At 48.2% G+C, this 17460-nt stretch overlaps 1 pseudogene; it reads left to right on the top strand.

The window, feature by feature from the left end:
* Positions 1-5012: 5012 nt before the first annotated feature.
* LOC142258967 (uncharacterized) lies at positions 5013-17214 on the top strand (annotated as a pseudogene).
* Positions 17215-17460: the final 246 nt, after the last annotated feature.

Genomic DNA, 17460 nt, shown 5'->3' with positions numbered 1-17460 from the left:
ACAGAATAAACAGTTTTTTTGCAAAGCATCTATATGAGCCTGCTTGCAACACAGAGTTCACTGTAGTTGTGTTGCCCCTGCAGCTTCAGGCGCCACAGGGTACTGCACCTCATTCATCTTGGATACGGAGGACGTCATCACCGGTAAACCACCATAACACATCCAACACATAACACGGGAGCTCTTTCACTGGGACTGGGCCAGAGTAGGTGCCGGGGGTGGCCATCATGAGGTATGGAACCTCCTGTCCACTAGTTCAACAACCCAGGAGACGGGGCACCTTCAGGGGAAGTTAGGAGCCATCTCACACAGAATTCAGTTAGTGCCAGGTTGGCACCCAGGAAGGGGGTCAAGAACGCATCAGGAAGAGATGTCAGGAAAAAAAGACAGAATAGAAAGGGGCCCGTGGTCCAGAGCTGGAGACTCGACCCGCGTTCTTAGGAAGAAGGGTAATCCCAGGGTTCACGAGGAGTGCAGCAACCACCCGTGACCCGTTCCACGGCTCAGAAGCTGGGATGCAGGGAAGACCACTAGAAAGGACACACAGAAGGAAACACTGGCCTTGACCTCCAAACTATCCTGGATTGGCTGGAGCCCATACCAGCAGAGCACAGCACTCCAAAGGCGGTGTAATCTTAGTGAGTAAAGAAGTTTGACTGCAACCTCTGTGTCATCCCATCACTGCCGACGCTCCCATCATCGCACCCCTGCGCCATAGGCAATTACTACTCCCCACATCCTCCCTGGGGCCTGAGCTCTGCCTGTGGAGAGCTGTACCATCCAAGCTACGTGATCATCCGCCCCAGAGAAGACCTCCCGCAGCAGCGACTAATACTTGGCCGCACGCCACAGATGGCATCACAAATGCAAACTCCACACCCCATCCCCACTATTATTGACACCGCTGGGTCACGGAACCAGGCCCGGCCGCTGTAACATCCCAAACCAACACTGGTCCAGTGACGAGTAATCCCCAAGATCCCGTGGGGACGTCATACCCATGGAACTTCTCAACCTGCTGGGGGCTACAATATTTCTCAGGGTAGGGGCCCTTTTTAAAGTGATACCTGGATGAGGAGGCATAACATCCTTTAAAATAGGATCATTTAATAACATGTTTCAATGTTTTTCCAAAACATTTCTAATAATAACACTCTCATTTCTGTATGTGGTAATTACATTTGGCGTGAAATCATGCAAATTACTGGATTCAAAAGCAGCAGTTCTGGGTTTAAATTACCTTGGCTTATCTGTTACCTTACCTGGTAAGACCCTATTCTGCGCTTCTATCCACAGTATTTCCTAAGTACACTGTGATAGTCAGGCACAGACTGAGTGAGTCGCGTGATGAGTGGTGAATGAATTCAGCTGAGGTCACTGAAGTCACCTGCGGTCAAGTTATCTACGGTCACAAGTGGTGGACCGTGGGAACCTCCAGCTGTGGCCGCAGCTAACCTAAGTGACGACACCACTGATCGCTGATCAGTCTCTGCATGAACCTCATAGCGGATAGTCATGTGGCATGATCACACGCTGTGACTTTACATGTAGCAGAGCTTGAATCGTCGTGGGACCTCGTGTGGATTATGTTGGACCTGCACAGGTGTTTTGGGGATTAATAAAGTGGTAAAAGGGGGTATCCACTACATACACATCATGCATAAACGGCTCCACTACATACACATCATGCACCCACAGCTCCGCTACGTAGACATCGTACACACATAGCGCTGTCCCTTACACATCGTACACATGCGACTCTGCTCCATATACGTCATACACACATTTTCAGCGACTTGTGATCAAGACCGATCAGGTTCAAACGTCTTTATTTTAAAGTCGCTCAACAAATCTTCTCCTCACCTGAACTTATCAATAAAGAATTCAATAAAGCAAAGATTGAAATAAGAGTGTGAAGGGGTCACATACATACGCAACAGGGGTCACATACATACGCAACAGGGGTTAACTATAACCATCCACTGACACCGCGCCTCATCCAGTGTGCACACGCCAATAAAGGACTACACTGAGGAGCTGATCATGTGACCCCTGACTCCTCCCCTCCATGTGACATCATCACAGGTCCTGTAAGCACAGAGCAGCCATATATCTAGTGTGCGGCTCTGCAGGTGGAGGTGTGTGGAGATTCCCCATTACTGGGGCAGGCGGCATTAACCCCTTCAGCTCTGAGACTTTCTTGGAGTTTTTCTTTCGCTGATTTCTATGAATCGTGAGGTTTTTGTTCCTTTTCCTCTGATAGATACAGACGCCCCAACTATGAGAGGCCGGAAGTGAGGAAATCCGTCTGCCCTCAGTCCTCAGCCCCTTTCTGCCCTCAGTCCTCGGCCCTTTCTGCCCTCAGTCCTCGGCCCCTTTCTGCCCTCAGTCCTCGGCCCCTTTCTGCCCTCAGTCCTCGGCCCCTTTCTGCCCTCAGTCCTCGGCCCCTTTCTGCCCTCAGTCCTCGGCCCCTTTCTGCCCTCGGTCCTTGGCCCCTTTCTGCCATCAGTCCTCAGCCCCTTTCTGCCCTCGGTCCTCGGCCCCTTTCTGCCCTCGGTCCTCGGCCCCTTTCTGCCCTCAGTCCTCGGCCCTTTCTGCCCTCAGTCCTCGGCCCCTTTCTGCCCTCATTCCTCTGCCCCTTTCTGCCCTCGGTCCATGGCCCCTTTCCGCCCTCAGTCCTCAGCCCCTTTCCACCCTCGGTCCTCGGCCCCTTTCCGCCCTCGGTCCTCGACCCCTTTCCGCCCTCGGTCCTCGACCCCTTTCCGCCCTCGTTCCTCGGCCCCTTTCCGCCCTCATTCCTCGGCCCCTTTCCGCCCTCGGTCCCTTTCCACCCTCGGTCCTCGGCCCCTTTCCACCCTCGGTCTTCGGCCCCTTTCCACCCTCGGTTCTCGGCCCCTTTCCGCCCTAGGTCCTCGGCCCCTATCCTCCCTCGGTCCTCGGCCCCTTTCCGCCCTCAGTCCTCGGCCCCTTTCCGCCCTCGGTCCTCGGCCCCTTTCCGCCCTCGGTCCCTGTCACGAACCACCGGGGGGGGTCACTCAGAAATCCCCCGCGCTGGCTACCAGTACGTCACAATCGGGGGGTAACAAGTGGGGGTCACCCCTCCTTTATACCTCCCGACCGACAGACAGAGCACGTGACGCGCTCTCTAGCGCCCCTCTTATAGTCAGGCCAATTATGGAATTGCCCGACAATAAGCAAGGAGGCCGCTATACTACTTATGCCGATTATTGAAGGGTCCCCGGTGAGAGTAGGGTATATATTCCCCCGACCTCCGCGGGCGGAATATATAAAACCTCCCCGAATCTCACTGGCCTCCCCACAATAATCCTTGGCACAACTCGCTGCCACCAACCGCTTCACGGTAACTATTAGCCGAACACACAGACGTGGGATTCAAGATCGAGATAACAGAACAGCCCAAGATTAATTATATAATTTAATCAGCCTAAAGCACACTAGAAACTACAATATATAAAATAGGGAATCTACAGAATATACATAGGTCAGAGTACAGTTACAGATAAAGCATGGTTTACAAACAGGCATACACAGTTCCAGCAGTTACCTTGTGCGTCTGGCCACAGGGGGGCGCTGTAGACCAGGTTTCTAGGATCCTTCCCACAGATGTTTCCTACACGTGACCCCCGGCGAAAGAACCCTGGAAAATGGCCGAAGTAGGGTTATCAACCTGGGCAAATCCAGGTCCCCTCCTACCTTAGTGACCTCACAGGGAAGCACTGCCACTCCCCCTGCATGGAGTCAGAGTAATATCCCAGAAGGGGCTATTACCTGCAACTCCGGACTGGGAGGTCCGATCGGGATGGTTCTGGTGCCATCAGATCCGCCCGGGTCCCCTCTGCATTTTGAGTCCAAGCACGACTCATTTACCGGACTCCTACTAGCAGTGCTCTATATCTCGCGGCCCCAGGGTGCCATATACACTCCGAGGATATGCCCAGATTCGGCTCGAAGTCCCGATTTTAACGATGTATGGGGTGTATGGCTGAGACGCACGGTAATATCATAACTGGGTATGATATTACGGAGCCAGCAGTATGCTCTCCTGTGGTGATTAGTTTCCTTTTGGTTTTGCCAGGTCACTGTCCACTTTCTTTGATGAGCGGACACAGCTCCCAGGGGCTCTTCCTCTCTCTCTTTGTTTTAGAGGCCTGAGGGAACACTAATCTCCATATCAGAGGAGATGGCTGTTAAAGGTGTAAGTGGAACACAGACCAGTTCCTTTGACACCTATCTGCTAAACAAACCGTTTATCCCTGTGGTAAATCTTCTGATTGAAGGAGTTGTGTGAAGGAAAGGGGGGGGTGACACCAGGAGAGGGCTTCCTGACATAACTTGAATATCATGATTTATCGTCATATCTCCGGATTTACCTCACAGTCCCTTTCCACCCTCGTTCCTCGGCCCCTTTCCGCCCTCGTTCCTCGGCCCCTTCCGCCCTCGTTCCTCGGCCCCTTTCCGCCCTCGGTCCTCGGCCCCTTTCCGCCCTAGGTCCTCGGCCCCTATCCTCCCTCTGTCCTCGGCCCCTTTCCGCCCTCGGTCCTCAGCCCCTTTCCGCCCTCGGTCCTCAGCCCCTTTCCGCCCTCGGTCCTCGACCACTTTCTGCCCTCGGTCCTCGGCTCCTTTCTGCCCTCGGACCCTTTCTGCCCTCGGTCCTCGGCCCCTTTCTGCCCTCATTCCTCGGCCCCTTTCCGCCCTCGGTCCTCGGCCCCTTTCCGCCCTCGTTCCTCGGCCCCTTTCCGCCCTCGTTCCTCGGCCCCATTCCGCCCTCGTTCCTCGGCCTCTTCCGCCCTCGTTCCTCGGCCCCTTTCCGCCCTCGGTCCTCGCCCCTTTCTGCCCTCGGTCCTCGGCCCCTTTCTGCCCCCCACAGTATAATGTTCCCCCAGAATGCTCTCATTATATGTTTCCGCTTATTATCTCCAGTAATTGTGTTATTACAGCAGATTCTTCATGATGTTACATCATCATCTTCTCCCCATTCAGGACCCTACAAAATCGGATCCTCTCAGTGGAGATCTTCTATAGAAGAGAATTCTCCTGATTGCCCTGTGAAGGATGGCTATGGACAGGGACAAGATGGCGGATAGGATATTAAACCTCACCCTAGAGATCTGTGGCGCCCCTGAGGCTTCCGTCGCCACAGGTCATTGCACCCCATCTGCGGTGTGATGCCCCATTCTGGGAGAGGAAGAGAGTGAACTCCGGTCCCCTGGTAAATTCACACTACACCCATTGCTAGGGACACACAGGACCAGGGAAAGTGGCAGGCAACCCTCCCATGCTGCATGCTGAGAGGGGCTGTAAGACCCATCCCTGCTCCCATAGGTTACAGCTTAGCAACAGGGGAGGTGGGAGGAGCCACAGAAAGCAGACACAGACAGGAAAGGTGAAGTTTAGTCAGTTCGCTCAGGGAGTGGGAGAGTGAGGAGTGAGCATGTAGGACGAGAAGAGAAGAAAGGGTCGCAGGGCCGCGGGTAGTCCTGTAAGGTACCACGAGCAGTCCTTGTTGGGTACCGCTGCCGAGGGCCCAGAGGCGCTACGGGTAGCTGCAGGCTGCGGTGGCCCGTTCCACAGTGACATCGGTGGAGTGATTAGCTGCGACAGGGGACGGTCCCTAGAAACTGGAGGAGTGAAAAGACAGTCTCCAGACAGTAAAAACCGAGGCCCAGGGAATTGCAAGCTCCCAGGGCCAGAACCCAGAGCAGACCTTCAGAAAAGGGGTAATCAGCCGACAGGTGACCCCCCAGCCTGGAGGCTGTAATGGAGGCCAAGCCAAGTCCATCTACCTAAGGCAAGGCTAGTGAAGACAGCAGAAAAAGAGACACTAAAGAGAGGGAACCGGATTTCATGCTCTGAATCATCCAGAACCGGCGGAGGTCCCTGACAGTGGTCCCAGCAGTCTGAGGGTCCCTGCAACGGTGACAGAAACTGTGAGTAAAAGAACTGGAACTGCACCTTTGGACTCGTCTCTGTTATTCCCCCTGCATAGACACTTGCAAGCACCAACTGTGCCCCGGGCATTGCTCCACCTGTGGGGAGCAGTACTACCATTGCTGCTATAACATCATCCCGGAGGCCTCACACAGCAGCGGCGGCTTAATAGCCGCATACCACAGGTGGCGTCACGAACACAACCATTAACAAGCGAGCCACATATTTTACTGACACCCACCAGGGCCACGGAGCCGGGCCCAGCCACCACTGACTACCACCGGACTAGTCCGGCCCGGCACCGGGTGTCCCATAGCCCTGGGGTGGGCGAGTCAACTTTTGGCGTCACGAACAGGATTTCGTGCCCGGTCACACCGGGTACTGTGCGCCTGGAGAACTGTGTAAAAGACTGTGTACTTTGCCGAGAAACCGCCGCCATTAGCGCTGCTGAAAGCGGGAAGAAGGGGGGCGTGCAAGAAGAAAGGGCGCGAAGAGAAGCCCCGCCCCCTTGTCTAAGAAAAGCGCGCGAAGCGGTGCCCGCCATAGAAAACGGAAGAAGAAGTGGCGACTAAATAAGCTGGCTGGCTGGCAGAAGAGAGCCTAAACGCCCGACCAGCAGACAAAGAAAATGTACCTGATACTAAGCGGAGCGGTGCCGGCCGTGATGGGCTGGGCGCCAGTCTGGCGCCAGTTGCAAGTGCAGCCTCCGGCCCCGCCGCCGAGAAGGGAAAGGGAGAAGCCGAGTGGCGTGGTCGAGCACCCGAGCAGTGATCCAGCAAGCGTTCCCCAGATCGGCAGCATGGCAGAGAGGCTGCAGGAGTGTACACCTGGGATCGGGAAGATGGATCCCGAGCTGGACCTGCTCCGGGAGGAAATGCGAATCCTGGCTCGGAGACTGCGTAACCTGCAAGCAGAGGTGGACCGGCGGAGTGAAACACCGATGGCGCCGGAGAGTGTGGGCCACAGGATGGAGGCCGCGGAGCAGCGACTGGGTGAGCAATGTGAAGCCCCGACCCGTCCGGACCCACTGACCCACCAAGCGCCACCGCCCTGTCCCTCTACTGTCCCGCAGGCCTTTCCCGCCAGCCCCGCTGATGCCCGGTGGGGCACCGGAGGCCTGCCCGAAACCCCCGCAGACGGAGCCTGGGGGGGGGTGGACCCCGACCAGCTAGTGGGCCCCCTACCGAGTCCCCCTGTGAGTCTCCTGGGAGCGACATCCCCGGGAGTGCACTGGGACGCAGCGCCCATAGAGAGTAGAGGACTGCAAAAGCCCCTGCGCCCCAAGGAAACCACACTGCCAAACGAGCTGACCTGCCGGAGATTGGTGCAGGAGTACCAGCAGGAGCGGGAGGCCCGGGAGGAGACGGCCTCAGAAGAACCGGAGTGGCGCCGCACTATGCCAGCGTGTAGCGTCTCCCCTGTCAGCAGCAGCCGCAGCACTACCCCAACGCAGGCCCAAACCGCAGAACTGAGCCGCGGGCCTGCAACAGCCACGCAGGAGACACAGACCAGAATCTCCATGGCGCGTGTAATGCAGGGAGCCCGGCCAAAGCAGGGCCCCAGAGACCACAGCAACAGCCCCCTGCAGACAAGCAGCCCTCTGCAGCAGCGCCGTGCAACGTCTACAGGCAGCCCCACTCCAAACCAGGCTGCGGGACAGCGCAGAAGGTCAGGGACCAGTGCTCAAGGGACCCAGACGATGATCTCGTCAGCGGACCTGCTGCCAAGAGCCGTGCCGGAGTGGGATCCTGACATCTATCCTAGAGAGTAAGGAAGATGAAGAGCTGCCAAACTGTACTGCCCCTGATTCTTTTTGAAGACGTCACCCCCCCCATGTTATGTGCTACCGGGCCACTGAACTGGAATGTGGGCCCCGGTGAATGTTGAGGTGTCATGTCATACCAGGCCACTGGACTTAGTGGCTGGTGTGTGGTGTATGTGTTATGTCTACCAGGCCATTGGACTTAATGGCTGGTATGTTGTTGATATGTCTGATGCAACCAGTCCATTGGACTTAATGGCTGGTCAAAGATGTTACTTTGTTTGTTTGAAACGAACTGACGGGCTACTGGACTTGTAGTAGCCAAAAATGTAATTAGTTGCACCCGTTGTGCCCCCTACCAGAATTATGGGGGATTTGCCTGAACCGTGCAATGGACTGGAAGTGCACACTTAGAGTTTTTCTTTATAAGAAGTTTGCAACGTTTACTTATATGTGCCTCCCATAAAGGGAAGAAATGTTTTACAGTTTATGTTATTGCATACCAAAAATGTTTTGCAGTTCTCCATATGTTTTTGTTGTTTTTCAGCCCGAGGACGTGCTGGGATTTGCTGTGGGGGAGTGTGGCACCCCTGAGGCTTCCGTCGCCACAGGTCATTGCACCCCATCTGCGGTGTGATGCCCCATTCTGGGAGAGGAAGAGAGTGAACTCCGGTCCCCTGGTAAATTCACACTACACCCATTGCTAGGGACACACAGGACCAGGGAAAGTGGCAGGCAACCCTCCCATGCTGCATGCTGAGAGGGGCTGTAAGACCCATCCCTGCTCCCATAGGTTACAGCTTAGCAACAGGGGAGGTGGGAGGAGCCACAGAAAGCAGACACAGACAGGAAAGGTGAAGTTTAGTCAGTTCGCTCAGGGAGTGGGAGAGTGAGGAGTGAGCATGTAGGACGAGAAGAGAAGAAAGGGTCGCAGGGCCGCGGGTAGTCCTGTAAGGTACCACGAGCAGTCCTTGTTGGGTACCGCTGCCGAGGGCCCAGAGGCGCTACGGGTAGCTGCAGGCTGCGGTGGCCCGTTCCACAGTGACATCGGTGGAGCGATTAGCTGCGACAGGGGACGGTCCCTAGAAACTGGAGGAGTGAAAAGACAGTCTCCAGACAGTAAAAACCGAGGCCCAGGGAATTGCAAGCTCCCAGGGCCAGAACCCAGAGCAGACCTTCAGAAAAGGGGTAATCAGCCGACAGGTGACCCCCCAGCCTGGAGGCTGTAATGGAGGCCAAGCCAAGTCCATCTACCTAAGGCAAGGCTAGTGAAGACAGCAGAAAAAGAGACACTAAAGAGAGGGAACCGGATTTCATGCTCTGAATCATCCAGAACCGGCGGAGGTCCCTGACAGTGGTCCCAGCAGTCTGAGGGTCCCTGCAACGGTGACAGAAACTGTGAGTAAAAGAACTGGAACTGCACCTTTGGACTCGTCTCTGTTATTCCCCCTGCATAGACACTTGCAAGCACCAACTGTGCCCCGGGCATTGCTCCACCTGTGGGGAGCAGTACTACCATTGCTGCTATAACATCATCCCGGAGGCCTCACACAGCAGCGGCGGCTTAATAGCCGCATACCACAGGTGGCGTCACGAACACAACCATTAACAAGCGAGCCACATATTTTACTGACACCCACCAGGGCCACGGAGCCGGGCCCAGCCACCACTGACTACCACCGGACTAGTCCGGCCCGGCACCGGGTGTCCCATAGCCCTGGGGTGGGCGAGTCAGATCCTCTTCCGGCTTACTGGAGAGGTGAGAGATTATGATGACGTCACATTACATCATTCTTATCTATGGGAATAACAGATGGACCGAACTGGAGAGGTGAGGACTCTGGAAATATCTGTAGTGAGATTTATTACTGTGTCTCTCCATAACCAGGATTACATATTAGTGAAGACCTCTAGTGAGCGCTGTCAGGCGCCCATGTTTGAGGGATGGAGAAGACCCCTGAGCCCAATCACGGGGCCTCCAACTCACCCCCCGATACATGAGGACATCAATGACCAGAAGATCCTAGAACTCACCTACAAGATGATTGAGCTGCTGACTGGAGAGGTGACACTGCTGGGAATGCTGGGACATTATACAGTAACGCTATGAAGGGATCGGGGGTGACGGTATCATTGTATGTGTTAGGTTCCTATAAGGTGTCAGGACGTCACCGTCTATTTCTCCATGGAGGAGTGGGAGTATTTAGAAGGACACAAAGATCTGTACAAGGACGTCATGATGGCGGTTCCCCAGCCCCTCACATCACCAGGTAATAGACAGGACTAAATACACACGGCCTATAATTATCTGTATGTAAGGAATGAATTCAGCCCCTGTATGTGTCTCCTCCAGTTCTATCCAGTAAGAGGACAACACCAGAGAGATGTCCCCGTCCTCTTCTCCCACAGGACTGTAAACAAGAAGATCCCGATGTTCCTCAGGATGATCAGGTAGATGGAGAGAAGGTGCCATGAAATCTCCCTATGATGTGTAGACGGCTGTGAAGGTCTTGTGCTCAGTCTTGTTTTATCCTCCAGTATTATATGTGTTATACTTGTGTAATGAGAGCGGTGGAGATGGCAGGATTAGAGCTGATCATAGATGTGACTTCTCCATCTGTCTGTGACTTTTACAATATTTGTTTCAGGGTGAAGATCTGCCCCATATTAATACTACAGAGACATATGTGAGGGGTGATGAGCGGAGTAAGGAGGAGATTCCTACAGATAACCGCCCAGGTGAGTAGTGACCACGAAATGCAGAGAAGTCACAGATTCTTCTCAGTCACCGGCTGTGGCTGATATATTGGTGGTGTAGTTCGGCCATATCACAATCAAGTGGTCCCCATTCTACCTCTAAACCAATGCATTGAATCTGTCCCCATTACTTTGGGCAATGGAGGTCCTTCTGTTGGAGTTAGATGATTCGCCCAGATCTGTAAACTAAAAATCTAAACGACAGTGTATGTAGAATGTGAGGACAAGTTAGAAAATCACTTGTAGAATGATATTATGATGGCCTGTAGGAGATATCGGAGGGTGATGATGCTGTTTCCTTCCTAGAATCCTGGCATTGTATAAGATTAATCTTCCTTCTCTGTATTTTGTGCGCTGAATGTGATAATTTGGTCCCTACAACACCAGGTCCAGTCTTTTTGATCAAACTTTGCTTTTATGATGGCCAACATTAAATGTCCAGTGAGATCCAAGGGTGAATTTCTGTACAAAAGTTTGCCTTTATTTTGTATATATCTACAGATAAGAGCCACCGAGCCGCATCCTCTAATCACCCAGAGATGTGTCACCGCTCGTTACTAATTATTTTACTGATGAAGACTGATGAGTCTGATCATTTCAGTAGATTTGTTATTGTCTATACTCAGTTATTCACTACAGTAGTTAGCGCCCAAAATACTCTGATTTCACCACTTACCGCACCCAGTTTTTCTGTTCCTAATGAGGTAATAACTTTGGAGGCTTCTTCTGATCCAATGATTCTGAGATATTTTTTCTGTGACACATTGTACTTTATGTTTCTGGGAATTTTAGGTTGTAATTTTCAAACTTTAAAGTTTTATTTTCTTAAAACAGAAACCACACAAGATAGATAATAAATAACATTTACCTTATTTCTTCTTTAGGGCGGCAGCATTTTTCAATTACTCCCTTTAATTTTTCCAACATCCTTTTATTTTTTTTTAAATGCTAGAAGGCTTAAAAGTTTAGAATCAAGTGTTTATATATTCAATTAAATCTTTCCAGGATGTCCCTCATGACAGCATCATAGGAGGATTCTCCTCATATCCTCTATACAGACAGAAAACACACAAAAGTTTAAAAGCCCCTGCCACCCTCACCCTCCCAGTATTTTTCCTGTCTCTATAACAGGAGAGACGCAGGAGGTAGTGCAGCAGCGTGAGGCACCTACATGGAGATGGACTCTGGAGGATCGGGGGGTTCACCTCTCTGCTTCCTCCTATCAAGTGGTCCGAGGCCTACACCTCTACCAGGGAATTCCCTAACCCTGCCCCAGTAGAGTAGGACAATGCTCCTGGCACCAGCCGCCTCCTTCGCATGAAGGCTGTTGGCGTCCTGCCATGATGGCCGCGACTGTGCTTCCGGTCATGTGCAGTGCGTGCCTTTCACTCCAGAACGCACTTCGGGTGCTGTCATGATGGACTCCTAGATATACAATTACCAGTAGTTAAAAACAAAAAAGTGAGCCGGAGTATGAATGGTATACATGGAGCTTGTGAGCTCATGTTCACACTGGCCATAAGACAAAGAGAAACCAAGGGAAAAATTGTGAAAATATACCCTGCTGTAACTAAATAAAAGCATAGTGCATAAAGGTTTAATATTAGAGAGTGTAGGTACTGTCCCAACTGGGTACACCTTGTCGTTGGTGAGATGGCTTTATGCTTTTTTTTTTTTTTTAATCAAAAACAGTGTTTACTAAGTACCCTATGTTTATATGCACTATGCTTTTATTTAGTTACAGCAGGGTATATTTTCACAATTTTTCCCTTGGTTTCTCTTTTTAATTACCAGTAGGTGTAATTCCTGTTTTTTGGATAACAATTCACTTTTAAAATTACTTTCAGGGGCCTAGATTTTAGAAAATTGTTCTCTTCATAGTATCAAAAAACACATTCAGGAAGAATAGTCAGGTAGCCGGGTCAGAACCAGAAGGCAGAGAAAATAGAAAATCAACAAATATGAGTACACTCTAAGTGAAATAGCCAAATTGTGCTCAAAATGAAAAATTATCTGTGGTCACCATTAGTTTCTAGCACTGCCTTAATTCTCTTGGGCATGGAGTTCACAAGAACGTCACAGAAGCTGCTGGATCCTCTTCCATCCTCCATGATAACATCACAGAGCTGGTGGATGTTAGGGACCTTCTGCTCCTCCACCTTCCATTTGAGGAGGCCCCACAGATGCTCAATAGGGTTTAGTTCTGGAGATATGCTTGACCAGTCCAGCACCTTTACCCTCAGTATGTTTAGCAATGCAGTGGTCGTCTTGGAGGTGTGTTTGGAGTCGTCATCATGTCGCAATACTCTGTTTTTCCATTGACAGATGATGGAACTGAGAGGGGGCTTATTTTTGTGGGAGAGTTAGAAGTTTATTTTGGTATCATATTCACCTACATAACAATTTTAGTGGTGTTTTATTCCAGTATTTGGAAGGCAGAATGAACAAACTGTTGAACACCACACCACTGGTTCATGCCATGAGGTCTTCTATTAGACTGTGATAAGGATAATAAGCTGCATACTAACCACTATCAAAATATAAATATGAAAAATGGTAAAGCATTACTGCTATAGGGATACTATGAACAATGAAAAATACATTTAGCTATCTGGAAAAAATGAAATAGATGAAAAATGGTATTGCAAAACTGCTACGAATATTTGAAAGTATTAGAGATGTTTAGCAAATGTATTGATCAATGCAAATGAGCCAGAAAACCAACGACAAGGTAATCTCTAATTTTTCGGGAACCTATCCTTAGTGCCTCTCTATGTGCTGGTAAAAATCTGCAAGTATGGGCAGATAGGCTCCTGGCTATATAGGATCATAAATAGAATCTGGTAATAGGGTGGGGTTCTGGGTTCTCAGTCAGAAAAAACTGTATGCTATTCAGAAAAAAGACTGACTGGAACACCTATATGTGTGAATTAGGTGCTAGCCTAAAAATATATGACTATAATAAAGATAATAAGCTGCACATTAACTAATTTTAGGCTAGCACCTAATTCACACATACAGGTGTTCCAGTCAGTCTCTTCTCTGAGTAGTATGCAGTTTCTTCTGACTGAGAACCCAGAACCCCACCCTATTACCAGACTCTATTTATGATCCTGTATAGCCAGGAGCCAGTCTGCCCATACTTGCAGATTTTTAACAGCACATAGAGAGGCACTAAGGATAGGTTCCCGAAAAATTAGAGATTACCTTGTCGTTGGTTTTCGGGCTCATTTGCATTGATCAATATATTTGCTAAACATCTCTATTACTTTCAAATATTCATAGCAGTTTTGCAATACCATTTTTTCCTGTATTTCATTTTTCCAGATAGCTAAATGTATTTTTCATTGTTCATAGTATCCTTATAGCAGTAATGCTTTACCATTTTTCATGTTTATATTTTGATAGTGGTTAGTATGCAGCTTATTATCCTTATTATAGTCATTTATGTTTAGGCTAGCACCTAATTCACACATATAGGCATTCCAGTCAGTCTTTTTTCTGAATTCTATTAGACTGTGAGCTGTCATTGTCTTAGTGAATAATTCTATTTTACTACATAACATGCTGTTTCTATGGACATTTTAAGTAGAAATGTTTAAAAATATTAATTTCCAGCATATTTTATGAAAAAAATAACAGGTTTTATTCTTAGCAGATGACTGTACCACGAGACCAGTGGGACAACTGACATCTTCAATTTATAAATCAGATGACCTTGAGATCACACAGGATTCAAGTAAAGTGAATGCCATTATTCCAGATATCCCATCTTTTTATCACAGCAAAGATCGATCATCTGATCCTATGAAACGGGTCCTCTCTTCTGAATCATTACAGACTACTAAAATAAATAAAAGTCGCAAAAAAGGCATTGGAAAAGTAACTGCTCTTAAAGGAAAGATGCCAATGTCACGATTAAAAAATGGAAATAATTTTCCCCTCGAAACATCACTTGTTAAACATCAAAAAATTCACACAGAGGAGAAGAGATTTTCTTGTTCCAAATGTAAGAAATATTTTAATCACAAATCAAACCTTGTAAAACATCATAGAACTCACACAGGGGAGAAGCCATATTCATGTTCAGAATGTGGGAAATGTTTTATCCGGAAAAGCAAACTTGTTATACATCAAATAACTCATACAGGGGAGAAGTCATTTTCATGTTCAGAATGTGGGAAATGTTTTAATACCAAATCACATCTTATTAGACATCACAGAACTCACACAGGTGAGAAGCCTTTTTCATGTTCAGCATGTGGGAAAAGTTTTAACCAGAAAATAAGTCTTGTTCACCATGAGATAATTCATACTGGGGAGAAGTCATATTCATGTTCAGAATGTGGAAAATGTTTTAACCGGAAATCAAATCTTGTTACACATCAAAGAACTCATAAAGGGGAGAAGTCATTTTCATGTTCAGAATGTGGGAAATATTTTAATACCAAATCAAGTCTTATTAGACATCACAGAACTCACACAGGAGAGAAGCCTTTTTCATGTTCAGAATGTGGGAAATGTTTTACCCAGAATGTAAGTCTTGTTATACATGAGATAATTCATACTGGGGAGAAGTCATATTCATGTTCAGAATGTGGAAAATGTTTTAACCGGAAATCAAATCTTGTTACACATCAAAGAACTCATAAAGGGGAGAAGTCATTTTCATGTTCAGAATGTGGGAAATATTTTAACTCCAAATCAAATCTTAATAGACATCAGAGAACTCACACAGAGGTGAAGCCGTTTTCATGTGAAAAATGTGGGAAATGTTTTGCGCGTAGATCAACTCTTCTTTATCACCAGAGCAGTCACAGAGAGTAGAAGCATTTTTCATCTTCAGAATATGGGAAATGTTTTCCTCAGAAATTGCATCTTATTATACACCAAATAACTCACACAGGCGAGAAGCCTTTTTCATGTTCAGAATGTTTTCAACACAAGTGGAACTTCTTAAACATCAAAAATCCCACACAGGGAGAAGCCATTATCATGCGTAGAATGTGAAAAATGAATAACAGATAAATCATATTTTATTGACCATCAATAATAACTCATACCAGGAGAAATTATATATTTTATTGACAGATTGGACAAAAATCACATAACAGACAGTCGTAAAATGACAAAAGTAAATTAGTTTAGAACTTACCATATTTTTTGGACTGAAAGACGCACTTCTAACAAAAAAAAACAACTTTCTGATAAGTGAGTGTGTCTTATAGTCTGGAGGCAGCTTCCTGTTATGGAGAATGCTGAGACAGTGTCTTTCCCAATCACAGAGAGAACTGCTCTCTCCTCCTGCCCCACACTGATCGATGTGATCGGTGCAGAGCAGGAGAGGAAGCTGCCGGCACCTGCACAGAGGCTGCACGTCCTGAGTGAGCAGCTGAACAACCTTCCACCCCACGAGTTCCAGGACTTTTCAGGTCATCGGATCAATCACCCTGTAAGGGACTGTAAAATGGGGTGATGTGTGCACAGTGTGTGTGTGTGTATATAAATGTATATACAGAGAAGATCACAATTTCCTAAATGTTGCATTAACTGTGTCGTCATATGTGATTATATCCTAACATGACGAAACTCGCAGGATTTTACGCTTATTTCAGAAATTGAATTTTTTCAAAAGCACATAATAAAAATGTAAATGAGATAAATGTAAAAGAACACTGATCAAAATTAGAGAACACTTTCAGATACCTGCAAGTTATTGGTGTTAATCTGGCACCTGGTGCTAATTTTTTTAATTATCTGACAAACCCTACGTAACTGGCAGCCTAACTTAACAGTTTGCACTGACTTTGCAAAAATGATATGCCGTTCCAAAGTGACTGAAACACTCCTGCAGCAGGTTATCCAGATGAAGGCCAAAGGGGTGACCCTAACAGCCCTAGCAAGAGAAGTTGCTTGTTCCAACTCTGTGATTTCGAGAATATTGCATCTTTATAACATCACAAACTCTCAATTCCTCAAAGAAGATTGGTCACCCTTGCAAGAGAGGACAGGATAATGTGGGGAATATCCATGGGTAACTGTTTCAGCACTGCAGCTGGAATTGCTCGCCAGGTCAGCACCGAACAAGGTAAGGATCTGTCTTGTCATACAATGTCACGATGTTTAAGAGCATTTGGACTGAAAGCCCACTCTGCAGTTACTAAACCTCTCATTAGCAGAAAGAATCAAAAGGCTGAACTCACCTTTGGTGAGGAGCATGTTGTGTGGACAGAGAAGTGCTTTATAGATATCGATGAAAGCAAGTTTAATTTATTTGGGTCTGATGGGAAACATTATGTTCATCAATGAACTGGGGAAAGACTAAACCCAAAGTGTATTAAGAAGTCAGTGAATGGTGGTGGAGGATGTGTCATGGTTTGGGGAATATTTTCTGCAGCAGGATTTGGACCTCTCATACAGCTACATGGCAGAGTGAATGGATCAGAACCTTCTTCAACAACACGTAGTTCCTTCCTTGCGTTCATCAATCAATCAGCCAGCAATTTTCACGCAGGACAATATCCCCTGTGAAACAACAAAATGGGTAAAGCAGTTCCTTGAAACAAGACATTGAAACAGTGAAATGGCCGCCCAGTGTCCTGATCTAAACCCAATAGAAAACCTCTGGAACATCCTTGGTGACAAAGTTATTACATTGTTTCTGAAAAAAGCAAGTGATCAAACATTGTTCTATAATTTTGATCTCCATTGTATTTAGCAGAACTGTATGTAAATGTGCTTATATAGCAGAGCTGAGCATGCATATACTGTCCATGCAGCAGTGTTGTGTGTAAATAAATTTACAACTTTTATTTTCTATATATAATTAAATATAAATTGCTTTTGTTTTTTAACCCCTTTACGTCCAAGGGCGTACAGGTACGTCTTTGGTCGCCTATCTCAGGTTACTGCGGGCTCTGGTGGTGAGCTCGAGGAAATCTCTGCACATGTCTACTGATCTGATCAGCAGACATGTGTGGCTATCAGGCTCA

Source organism: Anomaloglossus baeobatrachus, assembly GCF_048569485.1.
Source record: "Anomaloglossus baeobatrachus isolate aAnoBae1 chromosome 5 unlocalized genomic scaffold, aAnoBae1.hap1 SUPER_5_unloc_2, whole genome shotgun sequence".
NCBI lineage: Eukaryota > Metazoa > Chordata > Amphibia > Anura > Aromobatidae > Anomaloglossus > Anomaloglossus baeobatrachus.
This window is presented reverse-complemented; position numbering and strand designations above follow the sequence as displayed.